The sequence below is a fragment of the Ovis canadensis genome, chromosome 16, assembly GCF_042477335.2.
Source record: "Ovis canadensis isolate MfBH-ARS-UI-01 breed Bighorn chromosome 16, ARS-UI_OviCan_v2, whole genome shotgun sequence".
NCBI classification, from domain to species: Eukaryota; Metazoa; Chordata; class Mammalia; order Artiodactyla; family Bovidae; genus Ovis; species Ovis canadensis.
The window spans coordinates 6377330-6391963 of record NC_091260.1 but is presented as its reverse complement, the minus strand read 5'-3'; positions in this window follow the sequence as shown (position 1 = coordinate 6391963).

Below are 14634 nucleotides of genomic sequence, written 5' to 3'. Positions count from 1 at the left end.
GTTTTCCCTGCACTGCCTTGACATTCAAGCCGAGGATCGACTCCCACCACGTGTGCACGTGGGACAGCCCTGTGGGATAGCCTCGTGGGAAAGCCTCGTGGGAAAGACTCGAGGGAAAACCATAGATCCTTTGATCCACGCGGCGGACTGCGTGACACTGCTGCTACCGCTCTGGAGGAAAGCGCAAGTGCATGCCCGCATTCGAGACGAGGACTGACTCCCCTGGGGAGTCTCCAGAAGTACCCCAAGATCCATGTCAGCACTGGAGAGGAATCCTCAGGTTCCGGCCCCGACTCCACACAAGGTCTTAGGCCCCGGCATCGACGGGAGCGGAATCCCGAGAGGCCCCCGAGGAACTCGCATGGGGACTGGCCTTTCCTGAGGCCACCAGAGCGGGTCCCTGAGGTCCCCGTCGTAAGTCGAGAGCACCTGCCGCAACTCGAGAAAATCCAGGAGGTTTTGCCCTCCAGGCGAGATGAGGCCCATTTCCGCTGAGGCTTCTCGAGGCTAATCACGTCTAACCACTGGAACTTCCAAAGGGTCCTTCACACCCTTGCTGCAACTCAAGAAGTTCCCCGACATACCCGTCTCCACTCGAGAGGAAGCACGAGGGTGCTGCACACATCCAGGGGAGCCCCGTTTCCGCCTCCTAGCTCGAGATGAGGGATCCTTTCACTGCTTTGTAGGGAAAGATTTCCCGGCGTTCCCTTCGCATCTCAAGAGGAGGCGCTCTCCACAGGAAAGGCGAGAGGAACTCCAGGTCGTGCCACCATTCCAGGAGTCCCCCAGATATGTCAGTCCATTCCAGAGGAACCTGTTTTCCCTGCACTGCCTTGACGTTCAAGCCGAGGATCGACTCCCACCACGTGTGCACGTGGGACAGCCCTGTGGGAAAGCCTCGTGGGAAAGCCTCGTGGGAAAGACTCGAGGGAAAACCATAGATCCTTTGATCCACGCGGCGGACTGCGTGACACTGCTGCTACCGCTCTGGAGGAAAGCGCAAGTGCATGCCCGCATTCGAGACGAGGACTGACTCCCCTGGGAAGACTCCAGAAGTACACCAAGATCCATGTCAGCACTGGAGAGGAATCCTCAGGTTCCGGCCCCGACTCCACACAAGGTCTTAGGCCCCGGCATCGACGGGAGAGGAATCCCGAGAGGCCCCCGAGGAACTCGCATGGGGACTGGACTTTCCTGAGGCCACCAGAGCGGGTCCCTGAGATCCCCGTCGTAAGTCGAGAGCACCTGCCGCAACTCGAGAAAATCCAGGAGGTTTTGCCCTCCAGGCGAGATGAGGCCCATTTCCTCTGAGGCTTCTCGAGGCCAATCACATCTAACCACTGGAACTTCCAAAGGGTCCTTCACACCCTTGCTGCAACTCAAGAAGTTCCCCGACATACCCGTCTCCACTCGAGAGGAAGCACGTGGGGTCCCGCACACATCCAGGGGAGCCCCGTTTCCGCCTCCTAGCTCGAGATGAGGGATCCTTTCCCTGTTTCGTAGGGAAAGAATTCCCGGCGTTCCCGTCGCATCTCAAGAGGAGGCGCTCTCCACAGGAAAGGCGAGAGGACCTCCAGGGTCGTGACACCATTCCAAGAGTCCCCCAGATGTGTCAGTCCATTCCAGAGGAACCTGTTTTCCCTGCACTGCCTTGACGTTCAAGCCGAGGATCGACTCCCACCACGTGTGCACGTGGGACAGCCCTGTGGGAAAGCCTCGTGGGAAAGCCTCGTGGGAAAGACTCGAGGGAAAACCATAGATCCTTTGATCCACGCGGCGGACTGCGTGACACTGCTGCTACCGCTCTGGAGGAAAGCGCAAGTGCATGCCCGCATTCGAGACGAGGACTGACTCCCCTGGGGAGACTCCAGAAGTACCCCAAGATCCATGTCAGCACTGGAGAGGAATCCTCAGGTTCCGGCCCCGACTCCACACAAGGTCTTAGGCCCCGGCATCGACGGGAGAGGAATCCCGAGAGGCCCCCGAGGAACTCGCATGGGGACTGGCCTTTCCTGAGGCCAACAGAGCGGGTCCCTGAGGTCCCCGTCGTAAGTCGAGAGCACCTGCCGCAACTCGAGAAAATCCAGGAAGTTTTGCCCTCCAGGCGAGATGAGGCCCATTTCCTCTGAGGCTTCTCGAGGCCAATCACATCTAACCACTGGAACTTCCAAAGGGTCCTTCACACCCTTGCTGCAACTCAAGAAGTTCCCCGACATACCCGTCTCCACTCGAGAGGAAGCACGTGGGGTCCCGCACACATCCAGGGGAGCCCCGTTTCCGCCTCCTAGCTCGAGATGAGGGATCCTTTCCCTGTTTCGTAGGGAAAGAATTCCCGGCGTTCCCGTCGCATCTCAAGAGGAGGCGCTCTCCACAGGAAAGGAGAGAGGACCTCCAGGGTCGTGACACCATTCCAAGAGTCCCCCAGATGTGTCAGTCCATTCCAGAGGAACCTGTTTTCCCTGCACTGCCTTGACGTTCAAGCCGAGGATCGACTCCCACCACGTGTGCACGTGGGACAGCCCTGTGGGAAAGCCTCGTGGGAAAGCCTCGTGGGAAAGACTCGAGGGAAAACCATAGATCCTTTGATCCACGCGGCGGACTGCGTGACACTGCTGCTACCGCTCTGGAGGAAAGCGCAAGTGCATGCCCGCATTCGAGACGAGGACTGACTCCCCTGGGGAGACTCCAGAAGTACCCCAAGATCCATGTCAGCACTGGAGAGGAATCCTCAGGTTCCGGCCCCGACTCCACACAAGGTCTTAGGCCCCGGCATCGACGGGAGAGGAATCCCGAGAGGCCCCCGAGGAACTCGCATGGGGACTGGCCTTTCCTGAGTCGACCAGAGCGGGTCCCTGAGGTCCCCGTCGTAAGTCGAGAGCACCTGCCGCAACTCGAGAAAATCCAGGAGGTTTTGCCCTCCAGCCGAGATGAGGCCCATTTCCGCTGAGGCTTCTCGAGGATAATCACATCTAACCACTGGAACTTCCAAAGGGTCCTTCACACCCTTGCTGCAACTCAAGAAGTTCCCCGACATACCCATCTCCACTCGAGAGGAAGCACGTGGTGTCCCGCACACATCCAGGGGAGCCCCGTTTCCGCATCCTAGATCGAGATGAGGGATCCTTTCCCTGTTTCGTAGGGAAAGAATTCCCGGTGTTCCCGTCGCATCTCAAGAGGAGGCGCTCTCCACAGGAAAGGCGAGAGGAACTCCAAGGTCGTGCCACCATTCCAAGAGTCCCCCAGATGTGTCAGTCCATTCCAGAGGAACCTGTTTTCCCTGCACTGCCTTGACGTTCAAGCCGAGGATCGACTCCCACCACGTGTGCACGTGGGACAGCTCTGTGGGAAAGCCTCGTGGGAAAGCCTCGTGGGAAAGACTCGAGGGAAAACCATAGATCCTTTGATCCACGCGGCGGACTGCGTGACACTGCTGCTACCGCTCTGGAGGAAAGCGCAAGTGCATGCCCGCATTCGAGACGAGGACTGACTCCCCTGGGGAGACTCCAGGAGTACCCCAAGATCCATGTCAGCACTGGAGAGGAATCCTCAGGTTCCGGCCCCGACTCCACACAAGGTCTTAGGACCCGGCATCGACGGGAGAGGAATCCCGAGAGGCCCCCGAGGAACTCGCATGTGGACTGGCCTTTCCTGAGGCCACCAGAGCGGGTCCCCGAGGTCCCCGTCGTAAGTCCAGAGCACCTACCGCAACTCGAGAAAATCCAGGAGGTTTTGACCTCCAGGCGAGATGAGGCCCATTTCCGCTGAGGCTTCTCGAGGCTAATCACATCTAACCACTGGAACTTCCAAAGGGTCCTTCACACCCTTACTGCAACTCAAGAAGTTCCCCGACATACCCGTCTCCACTCGAGAGGAAGCACGTGGGGTCCCGCACACATCCAGGGGAGCCCCGTTTCCGCCTCCTAGCTCGAGATGAGGGATCCTTTAACTGTTTCGTAGGGAAAGAATTCCCGGCGTTCCCGTCGCATCTCAAGAGGAGGCGCTCTCCACAGGAAAGGCGAGAGGAACTCCAGGGTCGTGCCACCATTTCAAGAGTCCCCCAGATGTGTCAGGCCATTCCAGAGGAACCTGTTTTCCCTACACTCCCTTGACGTTCAAGCCGAGGATCGACTCCCACCAAGTGTGCACGTGGGACAGCCCTGTGGGAAAGCCTCGTGGGAAAGCCTCGTAGAAAAGACTCGAGGGAAAACCATAGATCCTTTGATCCACGCGGCGGACTGCGTGACACTGCTGCTACCGCTCTGGAGGAAAGCGCAAGTGCATGCACGCATTCGAGACGAGGACTGACTCCCCTGGGGAGACTCCAGAAGTACCCCAAGATCCATGTCAGCACTGGAGAGGAATCCACATTCCGGCCCCGACTCCACACAAGGTCTTAGGCCACGGCATCGACGGGAGAGGAATCCCGAGAGGCCCCCGAGGAACTCGCATGGGGACTGGCCTTTCCTGAGGCCACCAGAGCGGGTCCCTGAGATCCCCGTCGTAAGTCGAGAGCACCTGCCGCAACTCGAGAAAATCCAGGAGGTTTTGCCCTCCAGGCGAGATGAGGCCCATTTCCGCTGAGGCTTCTCGAGACTAATCACATCTAACCACTGGAAATTCCAAAGGGTCCTTCACACCCTTGCTGCAACTCAAGAAGTTCCCCGACATACCCGTCTCCACTCGAGAGGAAGCACGAGGGTGCTGCACACATCCAGGGGAGCCCCGTTTCCGCCTCCCAGCTCGAGATGAGGGATCCTTTCACTGCTTTGTAGGGAAAGATTTCCCGGCGTTCCCTTCGCATTTCAAGAGGAGGCGCTCTCCATAGGAAAGGCGAGAGGAACTCCAGGTCGTGCCACCATTCCAGGAGTCCCCCAGATATGTCAGTCCATTCCAGAGGAACCTGTTTTCCCTGCACTGCCTTGACGTTCAAGCCGAGGATCGACTCCCATCACGTGTGCACGAGGGACAGCCCTGTGGGAAAGCCTCGTGGGAAAGCCTAGTGGGAAAGACTCGAGGGAAAACCATAGATCCTTTAATCCACGCGGCGGACTGCGTGACACTGCTGCTACTGCTCTGGAGGATAGCGCAAGTGCATGCCCGCTTTCCAGACGAGGACTGACTCCCCTGGGGAGACTCCAGAAGTACTCCAAGATCCATGTCAGCACTGGAGAGGAATCCTCAGGTTCCGGCCCCGACTCCACACAAGGTCTTAGGCCCCGGCATCGAAGGGAGAGGAATCCCGAGAGGGCCCTGAGGAAGTCGCATGGGGACTGGCGTTTCCTGAGGCCACCAGAGCGGGTCCCTGAGGTCCCCGTCGTAAGTCGAGAGCACCTGCCGCAACTCGAGAAAATCCAGGAGGTTTTGCCCTCCAGGCGAGATGAGGCCCATTTCCGCTGAGGCTTCTCGAGGCTAATCACATCTAACCACTGGAACTTCCAAAGGGTCCTTCACACCCTTGCTGCAACTCAAGAAGTTCCCCGACATACCCGTCTCCACTCGAGAGGAAACACGAAGATCCCGCACACATCCAGGGGAGCCCCGTTTTCGCCTCCTAGCTCGAGATGAGGGATCCTTTCCCTGTTTCGTAGGGAAAGAATTCCCGGCGTTCCCGTCGCATCTCAAGAGGAGGCGCTCTCCACAGGAAAGGCGAGAGGACCTCCAGGGTCGTGCCACCATTCCAAGAGTCCCCCAGATGTGTCAGTCCATTCCAGAGGAACCTGTTTTCCCTGCACTGCCTTGACTTTCAAGCCGAGGATCGACTCCCGCCACGTGTGCACGTGGGACAGCCCTGTGGGAAAGCCTCGTGGGAAAGCCTCGTGGGAAAGACTCGAGGGAAAACCATAGATCCTTTGATCCACGCGGCGGACTGCGTGACACTGCTGCTACCGCTCTGGAGGAAAGCGCAAGTGCATGCCCGCATTCGAGACGAGGACTGACTCCCCTGGGGAGTCTCCAGAAGTACCCCAAGATCCATGTCAGCACTGGAGAGGAATCCTCAGGTTCCGGCCCCGACTCCACACAAGGTCTTAGGCCCCGGCATCGACGGGAGCGGAATCCCGAGAGGCCCCCGAGGAACTCGCATGGGGACTGGCCTTTCCTGAGGCCACCAGAGCGGGTCCCTGACGTCCCCGTCGTAAGTCGAGAGCACCTGCCGCAACTCGAGAAAATCCAGGAGATTTTGCCCTCCAGGCGAGATGAGGCCCATTTCCGCTGAGGCTTCTCGAGGCCAATCACATCTAACCACTGGAACTTCCAAAGGGTCCTTCACACCCTTGCTGCAACTCAAGCAGTTCCGCGACATACCCGTCTCCACTCGAGAGGAAGCACGTGGGGTCCCGCACACATCCAGGGGAGCCCCGTTTCCGCCTCCTAGCTCGAGATGAGGGATCCTTTCCCTTTTTCGTAGGGAAAGAATTTCCGGCGTTCCCGTCGCATCTCAAGAGGAGGCGCTCTCCACAGGAAAGGCGAGAGGAACTCCAGGGTCGTGCCACCATTCCAAGAGTGCCCCAGATGTGTCAGTCCATTCTAGAGGAACCTGTTTTCCCTGCTCTGCCTTGACGTTCAAGCCGAGGATCGACTCCCACCACGTGTGCACGTGGGACAGCCCTGTGGGAAAGCCTCGTGGGAAAGCCTCGTGGGAAAGACTCGAGGGAAAACCATAGATCCGTTGATCCACGCGGCGGACTGCGTGACACTGCTGCTACCGCTCTGGAGGAAAGCGCAAGTGCATGCCCTCATTCGAGACGAGGACTGACTCCCCTGGGGAGACTCCAGAAGTACCCCAAGATCCATGTCAGCACTGGAGAGAAATCCTCACGTTCGGACCCCGACTCCACACAAGGTCGTAGGCCCAGTCATCGACGGGAGAGGAATCCCGAGAGGCCCCCGAGGAACTCGCATGGGGACTGGCCTTTCCTGAGGCCACCAGAGCGGGTCCCTGAGGTCCCCGTCGTAAGTCGAGAGCACATGCCGCAACTCGAGAAAATCCAGGAGGTTTTGCCCTCCAGGCGAGATGAGGCCCATTTCCGCTGAGGCTTCTCGAGGCTAATCACGTCTAAATACTGGAACTTCCAACGGGTCCTTCACACCCTTGCTGCGACTCAAGAAGTTCCCCGACATACCCATCTCCACTCCAGAGGAAGCACGTGGGGTCCCGCACACATCCAGGGGAGCACCATTTCCGCCTCCTAGCTCGAGATGAGGGATCCTTTCCCTGTTTCGTAGGGAAAGAATTCCCGGCGTTCCCGTCGCATCTCAAGAGGAGGCGCTCTGCACAGGAAAGTCGAGAGGAACTCCAGGGTCGTGCCACCATTCCAAGAGTCCCCCAGATGTGTCAGTCCATTCCAGAGGAACCTGTTTTCCCTGCACTGCCTTGACGTTCAAGCCGAGGATCGACTCCCACCACGTGTGCACGTGGGACAGCTCTGTGGGAAAGCCTCGTGGGAAAGCCTCGTGGGAAAGACTCGAGGGAAAAACATAGATCCTTTGATCCACGCGGCGGACTGCGTGACACTGCTGCTACCGCTCTGGAGGAAAGCGCAAGTGCATGCCCGCATTCGAGACGAGGACTGACTCCCCTGGGGAGACTCCAGAAGTACCCCAAGATCCATGTCAGCACTGGAGAGGAATCCTCAGGTTCCGGCCCCGACTCCACACAAGGTCTTAGGACCCGGCATCGACGGGAGAGGAATCCCGAGAGGCCCCCGAGGAACTCGCATGTGGACTGGCCTTTCCTGAGGCCACCAGAGCGGGTCCCCGAGGTCCCCGTCGTAAGTCCAGAGCACCTACCGCAACTCGAGAAAATCCAGGAGGTTTTGACCTCCAGGCGAGATGAGGCCCATTTCCGCTGAGGCTTCTCGAGGCTAATCACATCTAACCACTGGAACTTCCAAAGGGTCCTTCACACCCTTACTGCAACTCAAGAAGTTCCCCGACATACCCGTCTCCACTCGAGAGGAAGCACGTGGGGTCCCGCACACATCCAGGGGAGCCCCGTTTCCGCCTCCTAGCTCGAGATGAGGGATCCTTTAACTGTTTCGTAGGGAAAGAATTCCCGGCGTTCCCGTCGCATCTCAAGAGGAGGCGCTCTCCACAGGAAAGGCGAGAGGAACTCCAGGGTCGTGCCACCATTTCAAGAGACCCCCAGATGTGTCAGTCCATTCCAGAGGAACCTGTTTTCCCTACACTCCCTTGACGTTCAAGCCGAGGATCGACTCCCACCACGTGTGCACGTGGGACAGCCCTGTGGGAAAGCCTCGTGGGAAAGCCTCGTGGAAAAGACTCGAGGGAAAACCATAGATCCTTTGATCCACGCGGCGGACTGCGTGACACTGCTGCTACCGCTCTGGAGGAAAGCGCAAGTGCATGCACGCATTCGAGACGAGGACTGACTCCCCTGGGGAGACTCCAGAAGTACCCCAAGATCCATGTCAGCACTGGAGAGGAATCCACATTCCGGCCCCGACTCCACACAAGGTCTTAGGCCACGGCATCGACGGGAGAGGAATCCCGAGAGGCCCCCGAGGAACTCGCATGGGGACTGGCCTTTCCTGAGGCCACCAGAGCGGGTCCCTGAGGTCCCCGTCGTAAGTCGAGAGCACCTGCCGCAACTCGAGAAAATCCAGGAGGTTTTGCCCTCCAGGCGAGATGAGGCCCATTTCCGCTGAGGCTTATCGAGACTAATCACATCTAACCACTGGAAATTCCAAAGGGTCCTTCACACCCTTGCTGCAACTCAAGAAGTTCCCCGACATACCCGTCTCCACTCGAGAGGAAGCACGAGGGTGCTGCACACATCCAGGGGAGCCCCGTTTCCGCCTCCCAGCTCGAGATGAGGGATCCTTTCACTGCTTTGTAGGGAAAGATTTCCCGGCGTTCCCTTCGCATTTCAAGAGGAGGCGCTCTCCATAGGAAAGGCGAGAGGAACTCCAGGTCGTGCCACCATTCCAGGAGTCCCCCAGATATGTCAGTCCATTCCAGAGGAACCTGTTTTCCATGCACTGCCTTGACGTTCAAGCCGAGGATCGACTCCCATCACGTGTGCACGTGGGACAGCCCTGTGGGAAAGCCTCGTGGGAAAGCCTAGTGGGAAAGACTCGAGGGAAAACCATAGATCCTTTAATCCACGCGGCGGACTGCGTGACACTGCTGCTACTGCTCTGGAGGATAGCGCAAGTGCATGCCCGCATTCGAGACGAGGACTGACTCCCCTGGGGAGACTCCAGAAGTACCCCAAGATCCATGTCAGCACTGGAGAGGAATCCTCAGGTTCCGGCCCCGACTCCACACAAGGTCTTAGGCCCCGGCATCGACGGGAGCGGAATCCCGAGAGGCCCCCGAGGAACTCGCATGGGGACTGGCCTTTCCTGAGGCCACCAGAGCGGGTCCCTGACGTCCCCGTCGTAAGTCGAGAGCACCTGCCGCAACTCGAGAAAATCCAGGAGATTTTGCCCTCCAGGCGAGATGAGGCCCATTTCCACTGAGGCTTCTCGAGGCCAATCACATCTAACCACTGGAACTTCCAAAGGGTCCTTCACACCCTTGCTGCAACTCAAGCAGTTCCGCGACATACCCGTCTCCACTCGAGAGGAAGCACGTGGGGTCCCGCACACATCCAGGGGAGCCCCGTTTCCGCCTCCTAGCTCGAGATGAGGGATCCTTTCCATGTTTCGTAGGGAAAGAATTCCCGGCGTTCCCGTCGCATCTCAAGAGGAGGCGCTCTCCACAGGAGAGGGGAGAGGAACTCCAGGGTCGTGCCACCATTCCAAGAGACGCCCAGATGTGTCAGTCCATTCTAGAGGAACCTGTTTTCCCTGCACAGCCTTGACGTTCAAGCTGAGGATCGACTCCCACCACGTGTGCACGTGGGACAGCCCTGTGGGAAAGCCTCGTGGGAAAGCCTCGTGGGAAAGACTCGAGGGAAAACCATAGATCCTGTGATCCACGCGGCAGACTGCGTGACACTGCTGCTACCGATCTGGAGGAAAGCGCAAGTGCATGCCCGCATTCGAGACGAGGACTGACTCCCCTGGGGAGACTCCAGAAGTACCCCAAATCCATGTCAGCAGAGCAGAGGAATCCTCAGGTTCCGGCCCCGACTCCACACAAGGTCTTAGGCCCCGGCATCGACGGAAGAGGAATCCCGAGAGGCCCCCGAAGAACTTGCATGGGGACTGGGCTTTCCTGAGGCCACCAGAGTGGGTCCCTGTAGTCCACGTCGTAAGTCGAGAGCACCTGCCGCAACTCGAGAAAATCCAGGAGGTTTTCACCTCCAGGCGAGATGAGGCCCATTTCCGCTGAGGCTTCTCGAGGCTAATCACGTCTAAATACTGGAACTTCCAACGGGTCCTTCACACCCTTGCTGCGACTCAAGAAGTTCCCCGACATACCCATCTCCACTCCAGAGGAAGCACGTGGGGTCCCGCACACATCCAGGGGAGCACCGTTTCCGCCTCCTAGCTCGAGATGAGGGATCCTTTCCCTGTTTCGTAGGGAAAGAATTCCCGGCGTTCCCGTCGCATCTCAAGAGGAGGCGCTCTGCACAGGAAAGTCGAGAGGAACTCCAGGGTCGTGCCACCATTCCAAGAGTCCCCCAGATGTGTCAGTCCATTCCAGAGGAACCTGTTTTCCCTGCACTGCCTTGACGTTCAAGCCGAGGATCGACTCCCACCACGTGTGCACGTGGGACAGCCCTGTGGGAAAGCCTCGTGGGAAAGCCTCGTGGGAAAGACTCGAGGGAAAACCATAGATCCTTTGATCCACGCGGCGGACTGCGTGACACTGCTGCTACTGCTGTGGAGGATAGCGCAAGTGCATGCCCGCATTCCAGACGAGGACTGACTCCCCTGGGGAGACTCCAGAAGTACCCCAAGATCCATGTCAGCACTGGAGAGGAATCCTCAGGTTCCGGCCCCGACTCCACACAAGGTCTTAGGCCCCGGCATCGACGGGAGAGGAATCCCGAGAGGCCCCTGAGGAAGTCGCATGGGGACTGGAGTTTCCTGAGGCCACCAGAGCGGGTCCCTGAGGTCCCCGTCGTAAGTCGAGAGCACCTGCCGCAACTCGAGAAAATCCAGGAGGTTTTGCCCTCCAGGCGAGATGAGGCCCATTTCCGCTGAGGCTTCTCGAGGCCAATCACATCTAACCACTGGAACTTCCAAAGGGTTCTTCACACCCTTGCTGCAACTCAAGAAGTTCCCCGACATACCCGTCTCCACTCGAGAGGAAACACGAAGGTCCCGCACACATCCAGGGGAGCCCCGTTTTCGCCTCCTAGCTCGAGATGAGGGATCCTTTCCCTGTTTCGTAGGGAAAGAATTTCCGGCGTTCCCGTCGCATCTCAAGAGGAGGCGCTCTCCACAGGAAAGGCGAGAGGAACTCCAGGGTCGTGCCACCATTCCAAGAGTCCCCCAGATGTGTCAGTCCATTCCAGAGGAACCTGTTTTCCCTGCACTGCCTTGACGTTCAAGCCGAGGATCGACTCCCACCACGTGTGCACGTGGGACAGCCCTGTGGGAAAGCCTCGTGGGAAAGCCTCGTGGGAAAGACTCGAGGGAAAACCATAGATCCTTCGATCCACGCGGCGGACTGCGTGACACTGCTGCTACCGCTCTGGAGGAAAGCGCAAGTGCATGCACGCATTCGAGACGAGGACTGACTCCCCTGGGGAGACTCCAGAAGTACCCCAAGATCCATGTCAGCACTGGAGAGGAATCCTCAGGTTCCGGCCCCGACTCCACACAAGGTCTTAGGCCCCGGCATCGACGGGAGAGGAATCCCGAGACGCCCCCGAGGAACTCGCATGGGGACTGGCCTTTCCTGAGGCCACCAGAGCGGGTCCCTGAGGTCCCCGTCGTAAGTCGAGAGCACCTTCCGCAACTCGAGAAAATCCAGGAGGTTTTGCCCTCCAGGCGAGATGAGGCCCATTTCCGCTGAGGCTTCTCGAGGCTAATCACGTCTAACCACTGGAATTTCCAAAGGGTCCTTCACACCCTTGCTGCAAATCAAGAAGTACCCCGACATACCCGTCTCCACTCGAGATCAAGCACGGTGGGTCCCGCACACATCCAGGGGAGCCCCGTTTCCGCCTCCTAGCTCAAGATGAGGGATCCTTTCCCTGTTTCGTAGGGAAAGAATTCCCGGCGTTCCCATAGCATCTCAAGAGGAGGCGCTCTCCACAGGAAAGGCGAGAGGAACTCCAGGGTCGTGCCACCATTCCAAGAGTCCCCCAGATGTGTCAGTCCATTCCAGAGGAACCTGTTTTCCCTGCACTGCCTTGACGTTCAAGCCGAGGATCGACTCCCACCACGTGTGCACGTGGGCCAGCCCTGTGGGAAAGCCTCGTGGGAAAGCCTCGTGGGAAAGACTCGAGGGAAAACCATAGATCCTTTGATCCACGCGGCGGACTGCGTGACACTGCTGCTACCGCTCTGGAGGAAAGCGCAAGAGCATGTCCGCATTCGAGACGAGGACTGACTCCCCTGGGGAGACTCCAGAAGTACCTTAAATCCATGTCAGCAGTGCAGAGGAATCCTCAGGTTCCGGCCCCGACTCAACACAAGGTCTTAGGCCCCGGCATCGACGGGAGAGGAATCCCGAGAGGCCCCCGAGGAACTCGCATGGGGACTGGCCATTCCTGAGGCCACCAGAGCGGGTCCCTGAGGTCCCCGTCGTAAGTCGAGAGCACCTGCCGCAACACGAGAAAATCCACGAGGTTTTGCCCTCCAGGCGAGATGAGGCCCATTTCCGCTGAGGCTTCTCGAGGCTAATCACGTCTAACCACTGGAACTTCCAATGGGTCCTTCACACCCTTGCTGCAACTCAAGAAGTTCCCGGACATACCCGTCTCCACTCGAGAGGAAGCACGTGGGGTCCCGCACACATCCAGGGGAGCCCCGTTTCCGCCTCCTAGCTCGAGATGAGGGATCCTTTCCCTGTTTCGTAGGGAAAGAATTCCCGGCGTTCCCGTCGCATCTCAAGAGGAGGCGCTCTCCACAGGAAAGGCGAGAGGAACTCCAGGGTCATGCCACCATTCCAAGAGTCCCCCAGATGTGTCAGTCCATTCCAGAGGAACCTGTTTTTCCTGCACTGCCTTGACGTTCAAGCCGAGGATCCACTCCCACCACGTGTGCACGTGGGACAGCCCTGTGGGAAAGCCTCGTGGGAAAGCCTCGTGGGAAAGACTCGAGGGAAAACCATAGATCCTTTGATCCACGCGGCGGACTGCGTGACACTGCTGCTACCGCTCTGGAGGAAAGCGCAAGTGCATGCCCGCATTCGAGACGAGGACTGACTCCCCTGGGGAGACTCCAGAAGTACCCCAAGATCCATGTCAGCACTGGAGAGGAATCCTCAGGTTCCGGCCCCGACTCCACACAAGGTCTTAGGCCCCGGCATCAACGGGAGAGGAATGCCAAGAGGCCCCCGAGGAACTCGCATGGGGACTGGCCTTTCCTGAGGCCACCAGAGCGGGTCCCTGAGGTCCCCATCGTAAGTCGAGAGCACCTGCCGCAACTCGAGAAAATCCAGGAGGTTTTGCCCTCCAGGCGAGATGAGGCCCATTTCCGCTGAGGCTTCTCGAGGCTAATCACGTCTAACCACTGGAATTTCCAAAGGGTCCTTCACACCCTTGCTGCAAATCAAGAAGTTCCCCGACATACCCGTCTCCACTCGAGATCAAGCACGGTGGGTCCCGCACACATCCAGGGGAGCCCCGTTTCCGCCTCCTAGCTCGAGATGAGGGATCCTTTCCCTGTTTCGTAGGGAAAGAATTCCCGGCGTTCCCGTCGCATCTCAAGAGGAGGCGCTCTCCACAGGAAAGGCGAGAGGAACTCCAGGGTCGAGCCACCATTCCAAGAGTCCCCCAGATGTGTCAGTCCATTCCAGAGGAACCTGTTTTCCCTGCACTGCCTTGACGTTCAAGCCGAGGATCGACTCCCACCACGTGTGCACGTGGGCCAGCCCTGTGGGAAAGCCTCGTGGGAAAGCCTCGTGGGAAAGACTCGAGGGAAAACCATAGATCCTTTGATCCACGGGGCGGACTGCGTGACACTGCTGCTACCGCTCAGGAGGAAAGCGCAAGTGCATGCCCGCATTCGAGACGAGGACTGACTCCCCTGGGGAGACTCCAGAAGTACCCCAAGATCCATGTCAGCACTGGAGAGGAATCCTCAGGTTCCGGCCCAGACTCCACACAAGGTCTTAGGCCCCGGCATCGACGGGAGAGGAATCCCGAGAGGCCCCGGAGGAACTCGCATGGGGACTGGCCTTTCCTGAGGCCACCAGAGCGGGTCCCTGAGGTCCCCGTCGTAAGTCGAGAGCACCTGCCGCAACTCGAGAAAATCCAGGAGGTTTTGCCCTCCAGGCGAGATGAGGCCCATTTCCGCTGAGGCTTCTTGAGGCTAATCACGTCTAACCACTGGAACTTCCAAAGGGTCCTTCACACCCTTGCTGCAATTCAAGAAGTTCCCCGACATACCCGTCTCGACTCGAGAGGAAGCACGTGGGGTCCCGCACACATCCAGGGGAGCCCCGTTTCCGCCTCCTAGCTCGAGATGAGGGATCCTTTCCCTGTTTCGTAGGGAAAGAATTCCCGGCGTTCCCGTGGCATCTCAAGAGGAGGCGCTCTCCACAGGA